Source organism: Piliocolobus tephrosceles, chromosome 2 (genome assembly GCF_002776525.5).
Source record: "Piliocolobus tephrosceles isolate RC106 chromosome 2, ASM277652v3, whole genome shotgun sequence".
NCBI classification, from domain to species: domain Eukaryota; kingdom Metazoa; phylum Chordata; class Mammalia; order Primates; family Cercopithecidae; genus Piliocolobus; species Piliocolobus tephrosceles.
The window spans coordinates 53,589,112-53,615,197 of record NC_045435.1 but is presented as its reverse complement, the minus strand read 5'-3'; the positions used below and the strand labels follow the sequence as shown (position 1 = coordinate 53,615,197).

At 39.9% G+C, this 26,086-nt stretch overlaps 1 protein-coding gene across 2 annotated transcripts in view; it reads left to right on the top strand.

Moving 5' to 3' along the window:
- The window catches only part of GRM7 (glutamate metabotropic receptor 7), an 880,316-nt gene that overhangs the window by 599,679 nt on the left and 254,551 nt on the right, over window positions 1-26,086 (top strand). The window lies entirely within an intron of this gene.

The following is a 26,086-nucleotide window of genomic DNA, read 5'->3' as shown; positions in this document are numbered from 1 at the left end:
TGATAGCATTCTTTATTCTACTTTGTCATGCTAAGAGTGTTGTGTTAAGAAAAAGAGGCACCCTCAGGTGGATACAGTAGTTTATACTTGGTATTGCATGGGACCTAAAGGAGTGAATGACAACCATGAAGGGGGTCACTTTTAGGGGGATAAGAGGCTGGGTTTAATTCAACTAATGTGGCTACTGAGATAACTGGACTTGGTAGGATGTCACCCTGTTGATACCTTTCATTGTGAAATTTAATTTAAATTGTGTTCAGGGGGATAAGAAAATAAAAGTTAAGTAGAGTACCCAGAGGACACCCTATCCCTCTCACCTGGGGACCCAGAACCACAGCCCAGTTGTCGAATCCAGTGGTTGGTTCCTCTCCAACATCATCCTGCCCTTGATGTTCCTTTTGCTGTAATTATTCTATTAAAGATTCTGTGAGAGTGGAATTTGGGCAAACAGTTTTGTAGGTTTGCTTTCCTCTAGTCAACAGAACAAAATAAAGTATTTCAAGTAAAGAGTATATGTCTCCTCACAAGGATTCATGGGTACTTTTTCAATTCTCAGTTTCATCATCCCAAGCAAATGAAATTTTCCAGGGCAGCTTTCTCTGTGGTCAGTAATTGCAAATGAATTTCTGAGCCAAGAAATCAGAGTTTTAGGTTCTTAGAATCTCAGCTCTGTAGATCAGATTGCTCTGCTGTTCCGTAGGCAATTTCTGGGATTTAAGTGCCCAGTAGTGTGCTGTCTGCTGTAAAATGTCTCATGTACCCTCACTATACTCTGTCTCCTCTGTGGCCCAAGAGATGAATGCATGGTTAGCCACCAGGATATTTCTGCTGAACAAGAATTCTGTGGAAGGGAATCATAACCAACAAAACCATTCACTCTTCTGATTGTAACCTCTACAGAAACAACCCTAATTTGATTTCTTAAGTTTCTGTTCTACTATCTAGAGATTGTATAAAATACTCTTCCTGGGGGAAAGAAGAAGGGACAGTGCAACAAATGTGATTGCTTATCTGCAGTGTGTCAGGAGAGGTGATAGCTCATGGAGATGTTAGAATAAATAAGGGGCAGATCCATGCACTCCAAGTTCACAGTCTAGGGTAAGGACTCTGTAGTAGATATATGGCATTTTAGGACTACAGACAGGCACTGGTTTAGAGACACTCACCACAAAGTTATCTTTGAACTGGATCTTTTGAAGGTTAAGTAGTAGTTCCTCAGATGAAGTAGAAAAACATTGCTTTAGAATAAATAATGCAGTAATATTTAAAAATTAGGGTAGGGAAATATTTCTGAAAAAAGGCAAGAAATGGAATGTGGATGCTTAAAAAATTCTAAATTTATGTTATAAGTAAAATATATTGTGTGTGACAGAAACCATGATGGTTACTTTGTCATCTTTTATTTATCTGAAATTAGGAAGTTCAGATATGTTAAAAATCCTAATTTTCCAAATAACTAAAATTGTCTAATATATCAAAATGTTAAAGCATTTTTAGAAAGGAACTATTCTTAATAGCAGCTTCCTGCAGTGAACTGCATATTCTCTTAAATAGAAGACTGAATGAATGCTAATTCCTCTTTTCTGGATAACTGAAGTTCTACAAACCTCAATTTTCTGCCATTTGTTAGGATAGACCAGCTTTCTGATCTTCTGAGGTATATGGGGTTTCTTAACTTTTTCTGGTGATTTTGTTTTCTCTGTTGAACTTACACTTCACACCTAGAAACTAAAAGCTCCTTGAAGGTAGAATCCATGTTTTAGTCATGCTTGGATGCCTGTAAACACAGTACCTAGCACACAGTAGGCGTTTGTTATTTTTTGTTAATATATTTTGTTTATATATTAACAAAAATATATAAAATCACGTATAATGATAATAATATATTTTTTGTTTACATATTAACAAAAATATATAAAATCACGTATAATGAACATGTACTTTTTAAAATGATGGACATTATCTGCAGCCACTCTTCCTCCTTCTGAGAAGAGCACCCAGGTTTCTCTCTGTCACCTGGGCTGGAGTGCAGTGGTGCGATATTGGCTCACTGCAACCTCTGCCTCCCTCCTGCCTCAGTCTCCTGATTATCTGGGACTACAGGCCCGTGCCACTACATCCAGCTAAATTTTTGTATTTTTGGTAGAGATGGGATTTCACCATGTTAGCCAGGATGGTCTTGATCTCCTGACCTTGTGATCAGTCCTCGTTGGCCTCCCAAAGTGCTGTGATTACAGGCATGAGCCACGGTGCCTGGCCCCAGGTTTCTCTTTTCAGCCATGTGGTTTGCCCTGGGTGTTTCCCAAGTCTAAGGGAGTCACTAATTCAGTCTAAGCCAATCACTGTGGCCATAGTGATGGGGATGGGCACCCATACTACGTCTCTCTAATCAAGACATCACTGGATGTCTGCTGGCCAATCTGAGACACCAACATGCTCTTCTTGGAGGCAAAATGGCTCCTGGGGAGCCATTTTGAGACCACCATGTAGGAGCTTCAGGGAAGAGAAGTCAAAACTTGAAAAGAAAAACTAGATCTAGGTCATATTGTTTGTGCCCTAGGAAATCCTTACCAGAAGCCATTTATAATGTTCTCCAGATTGTTTAGTTATCAATAAATTAAGACAATTTATGTGAGATGCTCTTTGTTTACAATCTGATTCACCATAATAATCAAAAATGGAAAAAATAAAATAGAATTGTTTTTTGTTTTAGTGTGCCCGGGATGGAAAAGAAAAAAATATGTATATATCAGCCACCCCTTATTAAGCAGAAATGTTTCAGATTTTATTAAACTGAAGTGATTCAAATTAATTTGAAAAGTTGTAATGTTCGTTCCATATTGAATCTTTCACATTCGCTAGAATTTTGGCTGTCACAGACACTTAGGACATAAGAAAAACAGTTGATTGCCAAAATCTGTTTAATACAATTAAATATTTCCAAATCAATATGGCCTTATACCTGCACCTGCCTATAAAACTGCTAATTGCTCTATTGTTTCATAATTGCAACAGTAAAAATCTTATCATACTCATAATTTACAATGTATTACATGAGGTATGTAATAGCAGTAATCAAGGGAATATTGACAAAGAGAAAAATATGTAAGGTGTCAAAATCTAGCACTTCCTCAGCTTCAAGTTGAAGTCTTCTTTTATGGAACCACCTTTTTGCCCATCATAATTAACAGCTCTTTTCTTGTAATTTATAGTTTTATTGTTAGTAATTAGGACAATAGGCTTTAAAGCTGAACTGATTAAATGGATCTGAGTCTCAGTTCCACCACTACTAGCTGTAAAGCAGGCTTATGGTAGTACCTATTTCACTGAGTTATGGTCAGAATTACACGTAATAAAAAATTCATGCTAAAAACAGTGCCTGGCATGTGGTAAATGTTCAACAAATGTTAGCCACAACAGCAACAAAAATAATAATTTCACGTCCTTAGTTTGCCACATGATGATATGGTTTGCCTGTGTCCCCACTCAAATCTCATGAGGGAGGGACCTGTAATACCCACATGTTGAGGGAGGGAGGTGACTGGGTCATTGGGGTGGTTTCCCACATGCTGTTCTCATGGCAGTCAGTTTTCATGAGATCTGGTGGTTTTATACGTGTCTGGCATTTCTGCTGCTTTCACTTCTCTCTCCTGCCACCATGCAAAGAAGGTCCTTGCTACCCTTTCATGACTGTAAATTTTCTGAGGCCTCTCTAGTCATGTGGAACTGTGAGTCAATTAAACCTCTTTCCCTTATAAATTACCTAGTCTCAGGTATTTCTTTATAGCAGTGTGAAAACAGGCTAATACACATGATCCATAATTGCTCAAAACATCAATTACTAGCATTTAGCTGGGTTATTTTTCTGTATCCCCCAGCACCAAGCATAGTTCTGAGCATATAGAAATGGCTTGTTAAATATTAAATGGATAACTAGATAAACAAACAGTTGAATTATACAAATTACTTAACGACAAGGACTAGGTCATTGTTGACTTAGCATCCCAGTGCCTAATGGATCAGAGGATTCAACCAGACTTCTACCCGAGTCAGCAGTTCTACATGATTCAGGGATTCATTTGAGAACTTGGTTTACCAAATAGATTCCTCAAGGGTTCCCTAAGTGCTCTGTAAGCTTGTTCCAAGTGCAAAGATGAACAATTTTGGTTTTAAATTTTAAGGCCGTTCAGAAGAAAAGGAGGGAAAGAGACGGAATAATTAGTTTTTGTTTTATTCCAATTGATTTTTTTGTTTGTTTGTTTTTAGACACCTATCAGTGGCTATTTGAGAGCATGAGGTGAAATTGCTGCTCTTGAGGAATCAAGTTGAGGAGTCATTGGCCATTTTTTTTTGCTAAAGTTAAAGTTAACTAATCATCAAACCATTGAAGCTGGTTGCATCTGCCACTTGCTTCTCTACACTTTAATGCTACATTACAGGAAGCATCAACACAGGAAAGGATTTAGGATTTGGTCTCTTAATCACGCCCTGCCTGTTACTGATCATATCTGTGAACCAGGACAAGGAAGGTCTCTCTGAAAAGATAGCATTTAACCTGACACCACAGTAACAAGAATTATTTTTATTTGTCAGCATCTCTGAATCTGGGATATTTTACAAAATATATTTATAAATCAAAAATAGTACTGTTATTTTGATTTGTAAGTCAAAATTAGGTACTGCTTCCCATTTGTCAGTTAACTTGAGATGAGAGACCCCAAATTGATTACAGATAGCAGGTGTGGTTCAAAAATTAATTACTTGCCAATATTTTAAGTATCAGGAAATGACATAAGAATGTTTTTGACTTCTCTTTAAAAGATCGGATCTGGCAATGATGTGCCCTTACTCCTCATGCAACAAAAGCTGGCTAAATCAAAGGAACAGCTTTCCACTTGATACAAGGTGTGTGCTCTCTACATTACAACAGACCCCCGGCCTCCTACCACTCCACTCTCTTACATAATCCCCCTAACTCCCACTAGCATTTTATTTCATTCACCTAATCTAGACTTAGAGTAGATTCTAACTTATTTTCACTAATTCAGAAATTAATTTGAATGTATGCTTAACTTTTTATTGATAGTCTCTGGAAATTGGTTTCTAAAAATCAATAATATATCAATACTGTTAATGTTTGGACGAACGGAGGCAGGATGGTGCACTTCCGGGTTCTTCACCACCAACTCTTCCCATGTGTTCGAGAATGCAGCTGACGCCCGGGAAGGTGCAGATTAATCAGGCATGCACCAGGTGATGTCAATCCGAAGAGACCAAGATTTACCTGGTGGCACCTGCGGAGCGCCCCCCCTCCCCCGACATGCCCCTGCCCCGCCTATTGCCCTTCCACTCCTAGAAAAGTCGCTCCCAGCAGATGCGCCGGGGGTGGGCTTTCTCAGCCCCCACTCTTGTCGGGACTGTATTAGAACCCCCCCCCCCCCTCCCCCCCCCCCCGGCCCTGAAGCTAGATGACCAAAGAATGAATTTGCAGTTTTGCTTTTAGCCTTGCCTACTCGCTGGTTCTTTTGTGCCCACTCTGGTGGTCTTAGAAAAACAAATCAGTTAATATCCAAAAAACATTCCATAATATGTAATGGTACTTTCTTAAAAGGGTTGACAAATGCAGTCTGAAAGAGAGGACTGCCTTAGTAAAGAAAATGCTTTTGTTTGGAAACATGTATTTGTGTGTATTCAGAAACATATTGGAAATGAGAGAAACAGATACTCCTTCTTTTGTCAGCATCTCTCCTAGGAATCAATGGTGTATAATTGTGTTCTTTCTATGAATGTCTGGAAGATTAATAATATTTATAATTATCAATATGGTTCCACAAACATGTACATTAGAGAGCCTAAACCCCCATAAATTCTTGTTTGCATTCTAGGCATTCAAGCAAATCACTTTATGTTTATTAATAGACTCCAGATTCTCTGTGGAAATTGTCAAACGCCATTACTATCTGCGTTTTGGGCTCAGGCAAAATATATATGAAAAAAGAAATACAACAAGATGAATGAGTTTAGAGAGCTAGACTCTTATAACAGGGACTCAACTCGTTATCACCAATCCAAAATTATGAAAGGAAAGAAAGTCAACGAATGAATGGTCTGCCTCACTTTTTTGCTTTGGGAAGCCAAAAAATTCTAGAACGACCTGGTTATGTTCAAATGAAAATACAGGAAGTAGATGTAAGGTGCTTCCCTCCAACTGGGAGAAACTCTTATAAAATAAGGCATCATCAGAAGGCCCCCGTTTGAGTCCTGCCTTTTCTGCTTGTTGCTTGAGGAAATCATTTAACATTCCTGAACGACAATTCCCTTTTGTATTTAAAGAAAGTAAAATAAAATAAAGTCAAATCAAGCAAAATACACACCTCATAAGAACACTTTGAAAATGAATAGTGAAAACTTCCCTGATGCAAGAATGCATATGAGATTTGTGGTCGTATTTCTTGTATTAGTTTTTTATTGCTGCTGTTAAAAAAAATTACCATCAATTTAGTGGCTTAAAATGGTACACGTTTATTATCTCATAGTTCTTTAGAAGTCCAACATAGGTATCACAGGACTAATATTAAGGCAGCACAAGGGCTATGCTTCTTTCTTTGTTTCCCTTTTCTTAGGAAGAATCTATTTCTGCTCATTCAGGTTGTTGGAAAAATTTAGTCCCTTTTGGTTATGGGACTGAGGTCCCTGTTTCTCTGCTGGCAGCTTCTGGCACCTTGACTTGTGACCCCTTTCCTCTATCCTCAAAGCCAGCAATGGCAGGTCAAGTTTCTCTGAATATCCAGTCTTTTCGGCCTCTTTTTCTGTCAATACATTTCTTTCATTGATTCTCCTGTCTTCGTCTTCCACTTTGAAAGGCCCATTTGATTTTACTGTGTCCACCCAGATAATTCAAGATAATCTCTCTACTTTAAGGTAGGTAACCATATTCCAACTGCAAAGTCCTTTTTGCCATATAATGTAACACATTTACAGGTTCCAAAAATTAGAACATAGACATCTTTGTGGGGAGTTGAGAGGAATGGATTATTTTGCCTACCATAGTTCTTTACTGTAGTTAATAACTTTGTTTTTCTGGGAAGTCTGTAACATCCATATTAAATTCCCATTATTCTTAAATGGAGAGTGCTGTAGTTTGAAGGCTTGCCCCCTCCAAACCTCATGTTGCTATTTAATTCGCTGTGTGGTGGTGTTGGGAGAGGGACCTAAAGGGAGGTCTTTGAGTCATGGGTGCAAACCTCTTATAAATAGATTCATGCCCTACCTCGGAAGTGAGTAAGTTTTTACTTTATTAGTTCCCAAAAGAGCTGGGTGTTAAAAAGCCTAACACCTCCCTCCCCTCTCCGTCTCTCTTGCTTCCTCTCTCAGGCTTCTTCTCTGACTGTGTGATCTCTGCACACACTGGCTTCTCTTCACCTTCTGCCATTAGTGGAAGCAGCCTGAGGCTCTTGCCACAAGACCCTGTCTCTTAAAAACAAAAGAGAAAGAGAGAGCGAGAGAGAGAGAGAGAGAAAACCACCTTGACGGAGTTTTTGTAACATCTCAGAAAAGGGAGATCAAGGGAAGATATTTTTTAAGATTTGGGAGTTTAAATTAAGGCACTTCTTTCGGTGAGGGAATCTTGATCAGAATTGTGCAAAGCATGTGATGTTATAGTTTTGTATTGGTGAATATAGCAAAGAGGATTTTGAAACAAGTCGTTTTGAGTAAACCATTGTTTGATTAGAGAGCTTGGCCCAGTTAAGTGATCAGTATTTCAGAAAAGAGATGATTTATCCCTATGGTAACTTATTTTCCTGGCTGATTATTCAAATAGATGGATTTTCAGGAAGTTCCAACAACAAACCATACAATTATTTGTAACTTTATCTTCCTGGATAAGAATTTCTTGCAATAGTAAAATCCTATTAGTGCAGACAGTTTTAGTTTCATTGATCCTAGTTAGCTGCATGATTGCAGGGGATTTGTTCTGAGGATAAGGACCAAGTTAGAATCTTTTAATCTATGATATCAGCTCTGTGCAGGGTCAGCTTCTACAGAGTTCTCTGACACCTAATGAGGGGCTGTTTGGTGTCATCACTTATGGTCATGATAAAAAGTCAAATTTATCTATCTTTTGTACTATAACTTTTAGAACCAAAATAGCATGGCCACTGAGCTGCATGTCATCCTAATACACTGTTGTTACTTAAGCAAGACAATTCCATAATTGGTGCTATCAGCATTCTTCTGTTGATATTACAGTGTTCATATCCTAAGTGGGGGCTTTAGTCTGAAAGAATTCATTTTTCTGATTACTGTAGCTGGAATCCCCTACCCTATATCCTGTCCTCTCAAGTAGACCCTACTATTCTTAGGAATGTTTGATCAGCCCACCTTTCTTTCTACCATTTTATGTAGCATCATGTGTACGAATAGCTTCTCAAAAAAAAAAAAAAAAAAATCGACAGTTGAGAGTAGTAACCCCCCACCAAAAACAACTGAAATGAGAAAAGCCCCCCTTGATACCTCAGTTGTGCACATACATAAATGGGTCTCCCATTCCTGGAAACAAGTTCCAGCTAATCTTTGCACAGCTGTACAGCTAACTTCCCTTTGCTAATCATAAAAGTGGTGTCAGAGTTTTTTTAAGCTAAATCTTAAACTCTTACATTTGACTGATTGTGGAGCCCAAGATGTAATATCTGTTCTGCTTGGAAAATGGGTTCACATATACTTTTGAGTGCCATGATGTCACATTTACAGTATTCTAGGGACATGAGTAGGGACCAATTGGGAATCTGGGAAGATTTTACAGAGTAAGTGAAATAAGGGCTGCTCCTTAAAAGATGTATAGACAATTATACGCCTGCAGGAAAGCAGGCAGAGATAGAACTGATAACCAGTCATATACCTAGGAATGATTTTGTACATTGTTAAATGCAAAGTGACTTGGTCTTGTATGTTGAAGTGAGCCCCACATTTAAACACAGCTCTCTGGCCAATAGGTGCGGATTCCTTACAAACTCCTCAACAAACACACAACTATTCAGTTGTAGGGACCTGTTTTCAATTGCTCTACTTGAAAGTCTTCCTGAGGATGACAATGAGAAAGAAGTAACAAGCTCAGAACAATGAAGACAGAAAGGATGTGGTGGGAAAATACAGAGAAGTCTACATTTTCTCATCAATAACAAATGTGTTCTTGATTTATTGTGTGGTGATACTGTAAGGGAGCCTTCACAATGACTGAATAGGAGACCAGCACCTTTATCTTAGCAGGGAGCTTGATGCCTGCCATTTGAAATCACACTCTGAAAGCGAGCTTCAACACATTGATGGATATGCATTGGAAAGGTAAGTGGCTTTTGGAAATTGCACTGAAATCATTTATGCTTCAGTAAGAAGCTATCACTGATGTTGGTAAATAGTCAGTTACATGATTCGTGTGCATATTTCCTGGTAGTTAATTTTTTTCCATTAACAATGTAGATTACCTTGGCTGTTAGTGCCAGTTTACAGGATTCAATCAAGGATGGCACATTACAATGTCAGGAGTCTGGAAAGTAGGGGTAGAATTCATAGCTCTTCACTTTCTCATCACTGTTATTGTTACACAAATGATTGTCATCACCACTTGAGGTGATTGTCTATAATGAAAGGAGGCTTGAGCAGAAGACTAACTGATTTGCTTTATAGTCATTACCTGACAACATTATGGCAAAACCATTGAAGATTTTCTGGATGCCTTACGAATTTCACTGTCAAGCATCTTATTAGGCATATCCAGTATTGTGGGCATTTCTATCATGGAGTATTCAAGATTTAGGCACCCTGTTGAAACACCTTCTTTCACTGGTCTCTGCTCTATATTTAAATTTGTTTTTAAACCATCTGGAGCTACTATGGGGCTGACAGGATTATTTGAAAACAGACAATACTATTGATCCTTCTGCGAAAATTTCCCGAGTCTAATCTGCTTTCTTTGCCTACATTTTACTTTCTGAGAAATGGAGAGGAATTAGTAGATCAGTATTCACAGGTGTGGATTGACACTTATTTCAGAAGAGGTAATATGGGGGTGTTACAAAGAATGGGCTGTGGAGGCAGGCTGCCTAGGTTTAAATACCGTGTTTCACTGCCTACTGGTTCTACCACTTAACTTGCTTCCCTTCTTCATGCCTCATTCCCCCAATCTGCAAAATGGGACTAATATTGGGAACTAACTCACAGGATTGTTGTGAGAGTTAACGACATGAAAAGCAACTAGGGGCTGGGCGCCGTGGCTCACGCTTGTAATCCCAGCATTTTGGGAGGCTCAAGTGGGAGGATCACGAGGTCAGGAGATCGACACAATCCTAGCTAACACAATGAAACCCCATCTCTGCTCAAAATACAAAAAATTAGCCGGCGTGGTGGCAAGCGCCTGTAGTCCCAGCTACTTGGGAAGCTGAGGCAAGAGAATCGCTTGAACCCAGGAGGCAGAGGTTGCAGTGAGCCGAGATCGCGCCACTGCACTCTAGCCTGGGTGACAGAGTGAGACTCCATCTCAAAAAAATAAGAAAAATTTTAAAAAAGAAAAGTGGTTAAGACAGTGGCTGGTAAAATAAATATTTGCCAGGACTACTATTATTGTTGTTGCTACTTTTTCTGAAACACAAATAAGACCATGTCACTCTTCTTCTTTTTTTTTTTTTTATTATTTAAGTTCTAGGGTACATGCGCATAACGTGCAGGTTTGTTACATACGTATACATATGCCATGTTGGTGTGCTGCACTCATCAACTCGTCAGCACCCATCAACTCATCATTTACATCAGGTATAACTCCCAATGCAATCCCTCTCCCCCTGCCCCAACAATGATAGGCCCCGGTGTGTGATGTTCCCCTTCCCGAGTCCAAGTGATCTCATTGTTCAGTTCCCACCTATGAGTGAGAACATGCGGTGTTTGGTTTTCTATTCTTGTGATAGTTTGCTGAGAATGATGGTTTCCAGCTGCATCCATGTCCCTACAAAGGACATGAACTCATCCTTTTTTATGGCTGCGTAGTATTCCATGGTGTATATGTGCCACATTTTCTTAATCCAGTCTGTTACTGATGGACAGCTGGGTTGATTCCAAGTCTTTGCTATTATGAATAGTGCCGCAATAAACATACGTGTGCATGTGTCTTTGTAGTAGAATAATTTATAATCCTTTGGGTATATACCCAGTAATGGGATGGCTGGGTCATATGGTACTTCTAGTTCTAGATCCTTGAGGAATTGCCATGCTGTTTTCCATAATGGTTGAACTAGTTTACAGTCCCACCGACAGTGTAAAAGTGTTCCTATTTCTCCACATCCTCTCCAGCACCTGTTGTTTCCTGACTTTTTAATGATTGCCATTCTAACTGGTGTGAGATGGTATCTCATTGTGGTTTTGATTTGCATTTCTCTGATGGCCAGTGATGATTTTTTCATGTGTCTGTTGTCTGTATGAATGTCTTCTTTTGAGAAATGTCTGTTCATATCCTTTGCCCACTTTTTGATGGGGTTGTTTGTTTTTTTCTTCTAAATTTGTTTGAGTTTTCTGTAGGTTCTGGATATTAGCCCTTTGTCAGATGAGTAGATTGCAAAAATTTTCTCCCATTCTGTAGGTTGCCTGTTCACTCTGATGGTAGTTTCTTTTGCTGTGCAGAAGCTCTTTAGTTTAATGAGATCCCATTTGTCAATTTTGGCTTTTGTTGCAGTTGCTTTTGGTGTTTTAGACATGAAGTCCTTGCCCATGCCTATGTCCTGAATGGTATTACCTAGGTTTTCTTCTAGGGTTTTTATGGTAGTAGGTCTAACATTTAAGTCTCTAATCCATCTTGAATTAATCTTCATATAAGGAGTAAGGAAAGGATCCAGTTTCAGCTTTCTACTGATGGCTAGCCAATTTTCCCAGCACCATTTATTAAATAGAGAATCCTTTTCCCATGTCTTGTTTTTGTCAGGTTTGTCAAAGATCAGATGGCTGTAGATGTGTGGTATGATTTCTGAGGACTCTGTTCTGTTCCATTGGTCTATATATCTGTTTTGGTACCAGTACCATGCTGTTTTGGTTACTGTAGCCTTGTAGTATAGTTTGAAGTCAGGTAGCGTGATGCCTCCAGCTTTGTCCTTTTGACTTAGGATTGTCTTGGCAATGTGGGCTCTTTTTTGGTTCCATATGAACTTTAAAACATTTTTTTTCCAATTCTGTTAAGAAACTCATTGGTATCTTGATGGGGATGGCATTGAATCTGTAAATTACCTTGGGCGGTATGGCCATTTTCACGATATTGATTCTTCCTATCCATGAGCATGGTATGCTCTTCCATTTGTGTTCTCTTTTATTTCACTGAGCAGTGGTTTGTAGTTCTCCTTGAAGAGGTCCTTTACATCCCTTGTAAGTTGGATTCCTAGGTATTTTATTCTCTTTGAAGCAATTGTGAATGGAAGTTCATTCATGATTTGGCTCTCTGTTTGTCTGTTACTGGTGTATAAGAATGCTTGTGATTTTTGCACCTTAATTTTGTATCCTGAGACTTTGCTGAAGTTTCTTATCAGCTTAAGGAGATTTTGGGCTGAGACAATGGGGTTTTCTAAATATACAATCATGTCATCTGCAAACAGGGACAATTTGACTTCTTCTTTTCCTAACTGAATACCTTTTATTTCTTTCTCTTGCCTGATTGCCCTAGCCAGAACTTCCAACACTATGTTGAATAGGAGCGGTGAGAGAAGGCATTCCTGTCTTGTGCCAGTTTTCAAAGGGAATTTTTCCACATTTTGCCCATTCAGTATGATATTAGCTGTGGGTTTGTCATAAATAGCTCTTACTATTTTGAGATATGTTCCATCAATACCGAATTTATTGAGAATTTTTAGCATGAAGGGCTGCTGAATTTTGTCAAAGGCCTTTTCTGCATCTATTGAGATAATCATGTGGTTTTTGTCTTTGGTTCTGTTTATATGCTAGATTACGTTTATTGATTTGCGAATGTTGAACCAGCCTTGCATCCCAGGGATGAAGCCCACTTGATCATGGTGGATAAGCTTTTTGATGTGCTGCTGGATTCGGTTTGCCAGTATTTTATTGAGAATTTTTGCATCGATGTTCATCAGGGAGATTGGTCTAAAATTCTCTTTTTTTTGTTGGGTCTCTGCCAGGCTTTGGTATCAAGATGATGTTGGCCTCATAAAATGAGTTAGGGAGGATTCCCTCTTTTTCTATTGATTGGAATAGTTTCAGAAGGAAAGGTACCAGCTCCTCCTTGTACTTCTGGTAGAATTCAGCTGTGAATCCATCTGGTCCTGGACTTTTATTGGTTGGTAGGCTGTTAATTATTGCCTCAATTTCAGAGCCTACTATTGGTCTATTCAGGGATTCAACTTCTTCCTGGTTTAGTCTTGGGAGAGTGTAAGCGTCCAGGAAATTATCCATTTCTTCTAGATTTTCTAGTTGATTTGCATAGAGGTGTATTCTCTGATGGTAGTTTGTATTTCTGTGGGGTCAGTGGTGATATCCCCTTTATCATTTTTTATTGCATCTATTTGATTCTTCTCTCTTTTCTTATTAGTCTTGCTAGCGGTCTATCAATTTTGTTGATCTTTTCAAAAAACCAACTCCTGGATTCATTGATTTTTTGTGTCTCTATCTCCTTCAGTTCTGCTCTGATCTTAGTTATTTCTTGCCTTCTGCTAGCTTTTGAATGTGTTTGCTCTTGCTTCTCTAGTTCTTTTAATTGTGATGTTAGAGTGTCCATTTTAGATCTTTCCAGCTTTCTCTTGTGGGCATTTATTGCTGTAAATTTCCCTCTACACACTGCTTTAAATGTGTCCCAGAGATTCTGGTATGTTGTATCTTTGTTCTCATTGGTTTCAAAGAACATCTTTATTTCTGCCTTCATTTTGTTACGTACCCAGTAGTCATTCAGGAGCAGGTTATTCAGTTTCCATGTAGTTGAGCAGTTTTGATTGAGTTTCTTAGTCCTGAGTTCTAATTTGATTGCACTGTGGTCTGAGAGACAGTTTGTTATAATTTCTGTTCTTGTACATTTGCTGAGGAGTGCTTTACTTCCAATTATGTGATCAATTTTGGAATAAGTGTGATGTGGTGCTGAGAAGAATGTATATTCTGTTGATTTGGGGTGGAGAGTTCTGTAGATGTCTATTAGGTCTGCTTGCTGCAGAGATGAGTTCAATTCCTGGATATCCTTGTTAACTTTCTGTCTCGTTCATCTGTCTAATGTTGACAGTGGAGTGTTGAAGTCTCCCATTATTATTGTATGGGAGTCTAAGTCTCTTTGTAAGTCTCTAAGGACTTGCTTCATGAATCTGGGTGCTCCTGTATTGGGTGCGTATATATTTAGGATAGTTCACTCTTCCTGTTGAACTGATCCTTTTACCATTATGTAATGGCCTTCTTTGTCTCTTTTGATCTTTGTTGGTTTAAAGTCTGTTTTATCAGAGACTAGGATTACAACCCCTGCTTTTTTTTTGTTCTCCATTTGCTTGGTAGATCTTCCTCCATCCCTTTATTTTGAGCCTATGTATGTCTCTGCATGTGAGATGGGGCTCCTGAATACAGCAAACTGATGGGTCCTGACTCTTTATCCAGTTTGCCAGTCTGTGTCTTTTAATTGGAGCATTTAGTCCATATACATTTAAGGTTAATATTGTTATGTGTGAACTTGATCCTGCCATTATGATATTAACTGGTTATTTTGCTCGTTAGTTGATGCAGTTTCTTCCTAGCCTCGATGGTCTTTACATTTTGGCATGTTTTTGCAATGGCTTGTACCGATTGTTCCTTTCCATGTTTAGTGCTTCCTTCAGGGTCTCTTGTAAGGCAGGCCTGGTGGTGACAAAATCTCTAAGCATTTGCTTATCTGTAAAGGATTTTATTTCTCCTTCACTTATGAAACTTAGTTTGGTTGGATATGAAATTCTGGGTTTAAAATTCTTTTCTTTAAGAATGTTGAATATTAGCCCCCACTCTCTTCTGGCTTGTAGAGTTTCTGCCGAGAGGTCTGCTGTCAGTCTGATGGGCTTCCCTTTGTGGGTGACCCGACCTTTCTCTCTGGCTGCCCTTAAGACTTTTTCCTTCATTTCAACTTTGGTGTATCTGGCAATTATGTATCTTGGAGTTGCTCTTCTTGAGGAGTATCTTGTATTTCCTGAATTTGAATGTTGGCCTGCCCTACTAGGTTGGGGAAGTTCTCCTGGATGATATCCTGAAGAGTGTTTTCCAACTTGGTTCCATTTTCCCCCTCACTTTCAGGCACCCCAATCAGACGTAGATTTGGTCTTTTTACATAATCCCATACTTCTTGTAGGCTTTGTTCATTTCTTTTTCTTCTTTTTTCTTTTGGTTTCTCTTCTCGCTTCATTTCATTCATTTGATCCTCAATCGCTGATACTCTTTCTTCCAGTTGATCAAGTCAGTTACTGAAGCTTGTGCATTTGTCACGTATTTCTTGTGTCATGGTTTTCATCTCTGTCATTTCGTTTATGGCCTTCTCTGCATTAATTATTCTAGTTATCAATTTTTCCACTCTTTTTCCAAGATTTATAGTTTCTTTGCCCTGGGTACGTAATTCCTCCTTTAGCTCTGAGAAGTTTGATGGACTGAAGCCTTCTTCTCTCTTCTCATCAAAGCCATTCTCTGTCCAGTTTTGATCTGTTGCTGGCGATGAGCTGCGTTCCTTTGCAGGGGGAGATGCGCTCTTATTTTTTGAATTTCCAGCTTTTCTGCCCTGCTTTTTGTCCATCTTTGTGGTTTTATCTGCCTCTGGTCTTTGATGAGGGTGACGTACTGATGGGGTTTTGGTGTGGGTGTCCTTCCTGTTTGTTAGTTTTCCTTCTAACTGTCATGACCCTCAGCTATAGGTCTGTTGGAGATTGCTTGAGGTCCTCTCCAGACCTGTTTGCCTGGGTATCAGCAGCAGAGGCTGCAGAAGATAGAATATTGCTGAACAGCGAGTGTACCTGTCTGATTCTTACTTTGGAAGCTTGCTCTCAGGGGTGTACTCCACCGTGTGAGGTGTGGGGTGTCAGTCTGCCCCTAGTGGGGGATGTCTCCCAGTTAGGCTACTCAGGGGTCAGGGACCCCCTTGAGCAGGCAGTCTGTCCGTTCTCAGATCTCAACCTCCGTGTTGGGAGATCCACTGCTCTCTTCAAAGCTGTCAGACAGAGTCCTTTGCGTCTGCAGAGGTTTCTGCTGCTTTGTTGTTGTTGTTGTTTAGCTGTGCCCTGTCCCCAGAGGTGGAGTCTACAGAGACAGGCAGGGCTTCTTGAGCTGCTGTGAGCTCCACCCGGTTCGAGCTTCCGAGCGGCTTTGTTTACCTACTTAAGCCTCAGCAGTGACGGGCACCCCTCCCCCAGCCTGGCTGCTGCCTTGCAGTTAGATCGCAGACTGCTGTGCTAGCAATGAGGGAGGCTCTGTGGGCGGGTGTGGGACCCTCCCGGCCAGGTGTGGAATATAATCTCCTAGTGTGCCTGTTTGCTAAGACCTTTGGTAAAGTGCAGTATTGGGGTGGGAGTTACCCAATTTTCCAGGTGTTGTGTGTCTCAGTTCCCCTGGATAGGAAAAGGGATTCCTTTCCTCCTTGCGCTTCCCAGGTGAGGCCATGCCTCATCCTGCTTCAGCTCTTGCTGGTCGGGCTGCAGCAGCTGACCTGCACAGATTGTCCGGCACTCCCTAGTGAGATGAACCCAGTACCTCAGTTGAAAATGCAGAAATCACCTGTCTTCTGTGTCACTCGCGCTGGGAGCTGGAGACTGGAGCTGTTCCTATTCGGCCATCTTGCTCCGCCCCTCACCACGTCACTCTTCTATGTCAAAACTTCCCACCAGTTTTCCCTCCTTCCAGGATCAGATGGCTACTCCCAGCTCCTGCTTCTCATACCTCTCTGCCCTTGTTCTGCCACTCACACCCACACTTCTGTCTCAAAGACCTCTCTGACGGTCTTGAATCTGTCACATTCTCTCTGACATTTCTGTGTCTTGTACACACCATCTGAAATGCCATATTCCACCACCAAACTGAACACTGGCCACTGGACACATTTCACCTTACTTGTGAAGACTCACATAAAGCATTGTCTCTTCCTTAACCCCCCTAGTGGAAATTTCCATCTTGCTAGGTCAACATTATTTTTTAACCACTTCCATGAAGTGCTTCAGAGCACTCTCTCTTCCCGGGCCTAGCAAAGTGTTAGACATCAAACTGATGCTTGAAAATGAAAGTGTAAATTGGTAAAAACTTGAATCTCTTATTTGATACTAACTTTTCCAGAGAGATCTGCAACTACAATTTAGAAAGAAGAGACATTATTGGAGATTTCAAAAGCGTCTCTGGTGGAAATTTTTTTCAAATGCACTCAAAAGAGCAAGATACTCAGCTGCCTAGGGTGCATTCATTCATCAGGACCTCACAGCTAAATCTTACTAAAGTCTTACTAAATCTTACTATATCTTACTAAAGCTCAATCTTGTCTAAAGTCTTCTTTAGACAGATACTAAGGAAGCACTAACCACACCTCTCTCACCCTTCCCAACTCTGGTGTATACTTAAGAAATCTTAGCTCTTCAACCCTGATGCAAACTGGCTTCCAGAATGAATAGGTAGAGATCAATTACTAGCCAAGATAATTGTTTTCAAAAAGACATTCATGAGTATGTGACCAGAGGTAACAGATTTAACTGTGTTAGGTGACCTTCAAGAGTAAGGCCTCCACCAAGTACCAGACTTTGGGACTGTATCTCACTTTGATTGTTTCTTTCTGAGATGTACGTCTTTATTCCTTTGTTTCTCTTTGCTGTCATCAACACAAAGAAACATCACCATATGTTTCTTTTTAAAATGTCTTTTGAAATATCATTTGAATGTTTTTGTACCCTTTCTTTTAGCCATTTCTCATGGGATTGCTAATTTCCCTCTCTCCTTGCGAAGCCTGCATCTCCAGGTAAAAAGTAAAATCACACACAAATATATTCAGCATACCTTGGTCTATGTCAATTTCTGTTCTAAAGCACCATATCAAAGACCCTTTGAAACTGGCGTGTTATAAGGACCAATTATAAGTGGCACTGTCTTCGTCCTTAGTCATGATCCAATGTTTCTGCCCTTCCTGAAGAGCAAGTTCAATAAGATAACTTTATTAATGTGAGTGGGGTTTTTTTTTTTTTTTTTAATTTCTACCAGAGGTGCTTTTGAAAGCTCTAATAATGACCCTTCTGTCTCCCAGCTTGAAACATGAACTTGGCTGTCCTTGATTCTCTGTGGTGACTGTGCTTTCCTTATAGGGATTTTTCTTTCTTCTGCTCATTGAACCTCACGCTGACAGCACATCTCGGGAACTATGAATTTACAGGCTTAGTCTTTCTCATGCCAACTGGAGGGAAATCTGGGGACCCACTGATCTGTTGAAAAACCATATGTTTCTGCCGTCTTAGGTGGAAGTCTTTCTCACTAAGCGCTGGGCTCTGTTTCATCACTTCTTGTGATATGGCAAGGTACTCACTGGGTAATTGCTCATGCCATTAAAAATTTATATTGGCCCACGTATCAAGTAGACATTTATTTTTCAGCTGAGAGATGATCAGGGCATTTTGCAAAGAAAGGGGGGAGAAAAAAGCATGGAATTTAATCAGCAAATATTTTTGCTAGTCCTCTTTCTTTTTGCCAAGAGCGTTACATTTCAAATATTTAATAATCAGTAAGATCTTGGGAGCAGTCAATGAGTATAGTCAACACCTCTTGCTGAAATAGGGTCCTGAAGCCTCCTATCTTATTAACACATAAGTTACTGGATCATGGGCAGGTCATGGGCATCCCAGGGAAAGTTTGGGAATGTAGAACAATAGGGAACACTGGAGAGGGATGAGAAGTCCTACTTATCAACTAGTGTGATGGCATTTTAGTACTCAAAGGTTGTTCTTGTGTACATAACTAGTTACTATTCCTGTCTTGGCCCATCTCCCCGCAGGCATGCAGTCACCTGCACATCTTTGATGGGTTAGCTTTTGTTTTACTCACTCCATAAAACCTTCCCTAATTCTCAGTTGGTCTCTATGCAGTATCCTCAGAGCACTCTAAACAGGACTTTAGAGTACTCAAGGGTAGAAACAGAGAACAGAAGACAATTATAGTACAGAGATGGAAAGAGTGTGGCCTCAGAAGTCCAGCTTGGAAGTCTGTGGACCTCAGTGTACCCATATGTAAAGTGGGGACATTTATACTGTTCTAGTCTGCTTTTCCCCAAAAGAAGATTCCAAGGCAAGAATTTGGGAGATGGTCCTGCCAAACATGTATGGGAGTAGGTGAGCCAGGCAAGGAAGGCCAGGACAGAGTGTGGGGATGAGGAGGCTATCACTCTGTGTACTGAGAGCTACATCTCACTGGTGACTCACAGGGAATGTCTAGAAAAACCTCAAAATGGTGGTGAGGAAGGAAGCTGGGGTACTTATCTACAACTCTCATGCCTCACTGTTTGACGGATACTCCTTGGAGGTTATCTCCCACCACTTATACCTAACAATAGCCAGAGACCACTCTCAAGCAGGGAGGCAAAGAGTGTGCCACGGTAGCAAGTATGCTGCGTATGTTGACCTGTACGGAAAATGCCTGCCAGATGACAGCACCTGCAACAGATACCTTCCTTCCAGAGTTTCTGTGTTAATGTATGCAAAGGAGCTAGCTTAATGTCTAACCTATAGGGCCTTCTAAATATATATTGATGAACAATAAATGAAAAGAGTTAACTTTGTAATCACCCACTATATGCCAATCACTGTGCTATCTCACAGCTCACTTATTAGGTCACTCTCACAGCTCACTTATTAGGTAGGTGCTGTTTTTATTCCCATTTTATAGATGATAAACCTGAGGCCCCTAACTACGCTATTGGTCAAGGTTTATAGGCAATAAATAAGTGGAGTGGTGAATAAACCCAGGTTGTCTAGCTCTGTAGTTCACAGTCATAACTGGTATGTATGCTGACTCTCCATCTGTAACAGAAAAAAAAAAAGGCTGTAAAGATTTTTAAATTCACATAAAAGTTAACTAACTCTAACTCTTGTTTTTACCCTGCTACTGTGGCAACTTATATGACCCCAGGAACAACCTGACACTTTTCTTAATTTAAATCAACTCGTTCATTTTTAGTGCACAATGGATACCGTACTTGTCAGACACAGATGCAGTCATTAGTCAAGAACAGTTAGTGAAGATCTCCTGTGTGCACTGCTTTGTTCTCAGAGCTGTTGAGAGACGCAGAAGAAGTGGGGGAGACAGTCCCATCCATCACAGAGTCTAACCAGACAAGAAAGATGCTCACAATTAACTACCTAGGTGGTAAAAATGAGAAATAAGCATGCACAACTCAGGCCCCTCAAGAGAGAGGAGTTGGGGACTTCCTTCTCTCCGGCAATGTATTTTCCAGGTGCTAGCTGGTAGAAATGCAGATTTAGAGCAACATCTTAGGAAAAAGAAGTCTTAAGGGGAGTGGTAAATAGAAAAAGGAAGGGACCAAGCTCCCCACTTACAGAAGGGAAAGTTAGTTATATGTAAACTAGCCTCAAAGCAATTGGAATAAAATTGAGACTTTGGGTTTAGACCTGTGTTAAAGTCAACTTAAGCACTCTAAGATTTAACATCAAAGTCTGGAATTGGCCCCATAATATCCACCCTGCAACATTAAATAAAAAGCAAATGAGCAAAATGGTATACAATATTTATACATATTATATCTCTGCATGCACTTGGGAGTAGTAATTCATCGTGAGTATTGCAGAGTGAAATTGTTGAGTATTACTATTGCAGATTCGAATTGTGGGAATTGGTAGTGTTTAATGTAGGGCTCGAACTATGGGTTTCAAACTTTGCTGTACATTCAGATCATTGGGATACATGTTGAAATGGAAGTTACCAGAGCCTAGCATCACCACTCAAATTCTGATTCTGTTGAAACCTTGTTCAGATGAGTTGTGGACCACGCTTTGAGAATTAAGCTACACACAGCTAATAATCATGAAATAAGTGTTTGTCCATGGAAAAACAAAATATATTTAAAAGGAGACATTTAAAAATGGGAGTATATTAGAGTCCAACATGACTACCTGGAGAAGAGTAATATGAAAGTATACAAGTGGGTGGGCAAACATGGGCAGGGCCATTGGGCTACAAGATTTTATTGCAAATACAAAGTGTTTAATGTTTGTTTCTTTTTTGAGACAGGATCTTTCTCTACTACCCAGGCTGGAATGCAGTGGTATAGTCACAGCTCATTGTAGCTTCAATCTCCCAGGCTGAAGTGATCCTCCTGCCTCAACCGCTTAAGTAGCTGGGACTACAGGCATGTGCCACCATGCCTAATTTTTAAATTTTTTGTAGAGACCATATCTCCCTATGTTGCCTAGGCTAGTCTTGAACTCCTGTGCTCAAAGTGGGCTCTTGAACTCCTGGGGTCCTGCCTCGGCCTCCCAGAGGGCTGGGGTTATATGCATGAAACACTGCACCTGGCCAATGAAGTCTTTATATATCAGCATCCATAATTCTCAAAGCAAGTTCAATGCATCCTTTAATCTGAAGCAAATGGTAGGCAGCAAGTAAGATAAGCTTGAGTTGAATTCCAGATTTGTCAAACAATGACTATTAGGCCTTGAGCAAATTATGTGGCCTCTCTGGGCCTCAGTTTCCTCTGTTGATAAAGGAGAAATAAGACCTAGATGGCAGGATTGTTTTAAGGATTAATTTAAGGATTGTTTTAAGGATTAATGATAACTCTTATTGCTATGTGTGACCAAGCCCTCAGTACATTTTATGATAATTTGGGGGAAGAATCCTGTCTCAGGAAAGGAAAAAAACTCTTGCCTATTAATGTGGATATTAAATGTACACGACGCCTGTGGAAAGTTCTTAGTGAACATGGAGGAGATATTCTCACTGTAGCTGGGCATCTATCCTCCACAAGGCATACTGTCCTGCTGTGCGCTGCAGAAAGCATAGAAGGTGCAAATGCACTTCAGAGGTCAAAGCATTTTGCTAATTAGAAATGAGTATTCTGGCCAGGCGCAGTGACTCATGCCTGCAATCCCAGCATTTTGGGAGGCCAAGGTGGGTGGATCACAAGGTCAGGAGATCGAGACCATCCTGGCTAACACAGTGAAACCCCTTCTCTACTAAAAATACAAAAAATCAGCCAGGCATGGTGGTGGGCACCTGTAATCCCAGCTACTTGAGAGGCGGAGGCAGGAGAATAGCATGAACTCGGGAGGCAGAGGTTGCAGTGAGCCAAGATTGCGCCACTGCACTCCAGCCTGGGCAATAGAGCAAGACTCCATCTCAAACAAAAACAAAAACAAAAACAAGAAATGAATATTTCACACCATGGCAGGCAAGTCAGATTCTATAAACCCTGTAAGTTTGATTGCATGTGTCTCAATCCCATAGACACTAACCCTACTCTAGACAAAGAATCTGCCACTTGATTGCTTCCAAATAAACTCACATAACCTGAAGAAAGGTACTTACCTCAGTGTAGCTGTAGATAGTAGGAAAAATTGATATGTAGGTAACCATGTCCCATTAAGGTACCAGTAATTTAACTCTGGTGGACCTAGGGGAGGTTCATGGCAAGTCAATGTGAGAGAGATTTTTGAAGGGAGACAATGCTAGGAGGCATGTCCTTAGAGAGGGAGTTATAAAGCACCCCCGGATTGTGGCAAAGCCAGTGGTATGAGAGGCTAGAAGATACAAAGGAGGCAATGCTATGTATAGGCCAGCTCTGAGCTCAACTGTGAAAGACCCTCTAGAGCAAATGTGGATGACTGTGTTCTTCCCTGGAAGAAAGTTGATCTAGAGATAAAGTTTTTTGCAGAAAAATTTTAAGTAGGAAAAGTGAGAGAATGAGCTGCCTTTACTAGTGTGAAGTAAAGCAAGTAGCTTTCAGAAGTATTCTAGAGAAAGACTGAGGATGGGGTTCTTCTGATTCTGAGGATTCATGTGCTGTGTTGCGTCATTTGGTGAATTTTAAAATAAGTGACATTAAATAAATTCCACATTCCTTGGGGAGAGAAAAGAAAGTGCTAACATTTATTTTCCTACTATTTAAAATTACTTATATCATCTTGTTCAATATTCCTAACAATTCTAAGCCGTATTTTTTTGTGGAATTCTCATTTTGCAAATAAGGAAAGAAGCAACAAGAGGTAAAGAATGAGTCTCTTTTCAGCATATCCAATGAGTCATCCATTCACCCAACGGACGTTAATTGAACAACTACTCTATGCCAAGTCATATTGTAAATACTGATGATGCAACCTTGGACATGAGGGAGAAGGTTTCTGATCATATGGAGGATAATATTTGAGTGTACAAAACAGTGATAAACTAACAAATAAATAAAGAGATAGCCATAGCTGCTGTGAGGAAAATAAAATAAGGTGATGTGTTACCAAAGGATAATTCGGATTGGAAGGCCAGGCTTCCTTATGAACATGACAGTTGAGTTGACATGTGGGTAACAAGAAGCAAGCCATACTGATTTGGGGATAGAATGGACTTGTTGGAAGGAACAGAAAGCAACAGAGGAGCAGAGCCCTCGAGGCCTGGCATGTCCTGGGAAGTGGAAGTGAAAGAAGCCAATGTGATTGACAGTAGAAGGTGAATAGGAGGTAGGAGGACAGGTCACAAATTCAGAGATAGACAAAGGCCAGTCTGTCTTGGGCCTGGAGAAGAGTTTGGGTTTTCTTAAAAGTACACTAGAAAGCCATGTAATGATTGTAATTAGGGAAACAATATAATCTCAGTTAAATCTATGGTTTGATGGAGGTTGAGCTGTGGGGGTAAAAGCAACTGCAAAAAAGCCAGTTAGGCCAGTTGGTTTTATTATTCCAGATGACAGATAGATATAGATAGATATGCTTATGTGTCTATGTCTATGTATATGTGTTATATATCTTACTATATATTATATATGGAATACTATATTATTTCAGAATGTTATAAAACATGCAAAATGGACATTAATTGTCAGCTAAAGAGAAAACACACTCTATGTGATTTATCATATTAAAAGAAAAAAGTGTGCTTAATGTGTTACTATTGAAAGTGCTATTAATATATTAGTGAGATTAATATAATTGAATATACGTTTGTTTAAAAAAAAAAAACATTTGGCTTCACACTTTTTGATGCAAAGATTCAAAGATCTGATTCTATAATTGGTTTATTTCCAGAATAGTTTTGAATAGTTGTCACAACAGAGAAAGCACCTCCTAAGGAAACAATCTGTAAATATTAAATACAGATTTATGGTAAGGTGCATTTAACAATAGTGGAGCAATCTGTATTTCCCATTTCTGATACATATGTGGGTTTGTTTTCTGATAGACTTTGTCAGGTCTTGTTGGACAGAATATACTTTTCAATGAGGCTGGAGAAGAAATGAGAGAAGTGGAGGCTCTGCCACTTCTAATTGTTCACTTGTGCCGGTAGTAATATTTTCTTATTTCCAAGTTTCCATTGTGGCTATCTTCTAAAAATCCATTCCTTCATACTGTGGGGATTAATTTATACTGGATAATATCAATACTGTAAGTAGAATATCTGTCAATACCCATAAAGTGTGAGAGTATGTTTCTTCCAATGCTCAGAGCTGTAAGAACTATGGAGTAGAAATTGCATCCCTTCAAACCCCTGACTGTAAAGATAATCAAAGAAAGGGAGGCTAGATAGGGGATATGGCTTGGTACATCCTCCATGCATTCCTTTATTCAGTTATGTGCCAGGCACAGTTCTTAGAACTGGAATGCAAGAGTAAATAAAACAGAAAATAAAATATGCCTGGTATTAGTATGTGTGTATAATTTCCTCATTAAACTCCTTTTCTCATTTAGCCTCTAAAATGGTGTTGAGTGCTCTTACCTGCTGGGATCCATGCCCATGTGCATTCCCTTCTTTTTGCGTGTCTGCCAAAGCTAGTGACTCATTCTTAACAAATGAAATAGACAAAGGTAGTAGGATGTTCCTTTCTGAAATTAGGTTACAAAAAGACTGTGGTGTCTGTCTTTGGTGCTTTCTCTTATACTGTTTCTTGCTTGCTTTGAAAGAAGTTAGCTGCCAGTTTGTGAACTGCCCTATGGAGAGACCCACATGGCAAGGAACTGAGGCACTTATTCCAATAGTCATGGGAAACTATATCCTGCCAACAACCACACGGTGAGCTTCCAAGTGAATTTTTCCCCGTTTGTTCCATGAAATGAAACTTAGACCTCACTGACACCTTGACTATAGCCATAAAAGAGACTCTGAACCAGAGAACCCAACTAAGATGTGTCCAGATTTTTTTTTTATTATTATACTTTAAGTTCTAGGGTACATGTGCATAACGTGCAGGTTTGTTACATATGTATACTTGTGCCATGTTGGTGTGCTGCACCCATCAACTCGTCAGCACCCATCAATTCATCATTTATATCAGGTATAACTCCCCAATGCAATCCCTCCCCTCTCCCCCTCCCCATGATAGGCCCCAGTGTGTGATGTTCCCCTTCCTGAATCCAAGTGAACTCATTGTTCAGTTCCCACCTATGAGTGAGAACATGCGGTGTTTGATTTTCTCTTCTTGTGATAGTTTGCTAAGAATGATGGTTTCCAGCTGCATCCATGTCCCTACAAAAGACGCAAACTCATCCTTTTTTATGGCTGCATAGTATTCCATGGTGTATATGTGCCACATTTTCTTAATCCAGTCTGTCACTGATGGACATTTGGGTTGATTCCAAGTCTTTGCTATTGTGAATAGTGCCGCAATAAACATACGTGTGCATGTGTCTTTGTAGTAGAATAATTTATAATCCTTTGGGTATATACCCAGTAGTGGGATGGCTGGGTCATATGGTACATCTAGTTCTAGATCCTTGAGGAATTGCCATACTGTTTTCCATAATGGTTGAACTAGATTACAATCCCACCAACAGTGTAAAAGTGTTCCTATTTCTCCACATCCTCTCCAGCACCTGTTGTTTCCTGATTTTTTGATGATTGCCATTCTAACTGGTGTGAGATGGTATCTCATTGTGGTTTT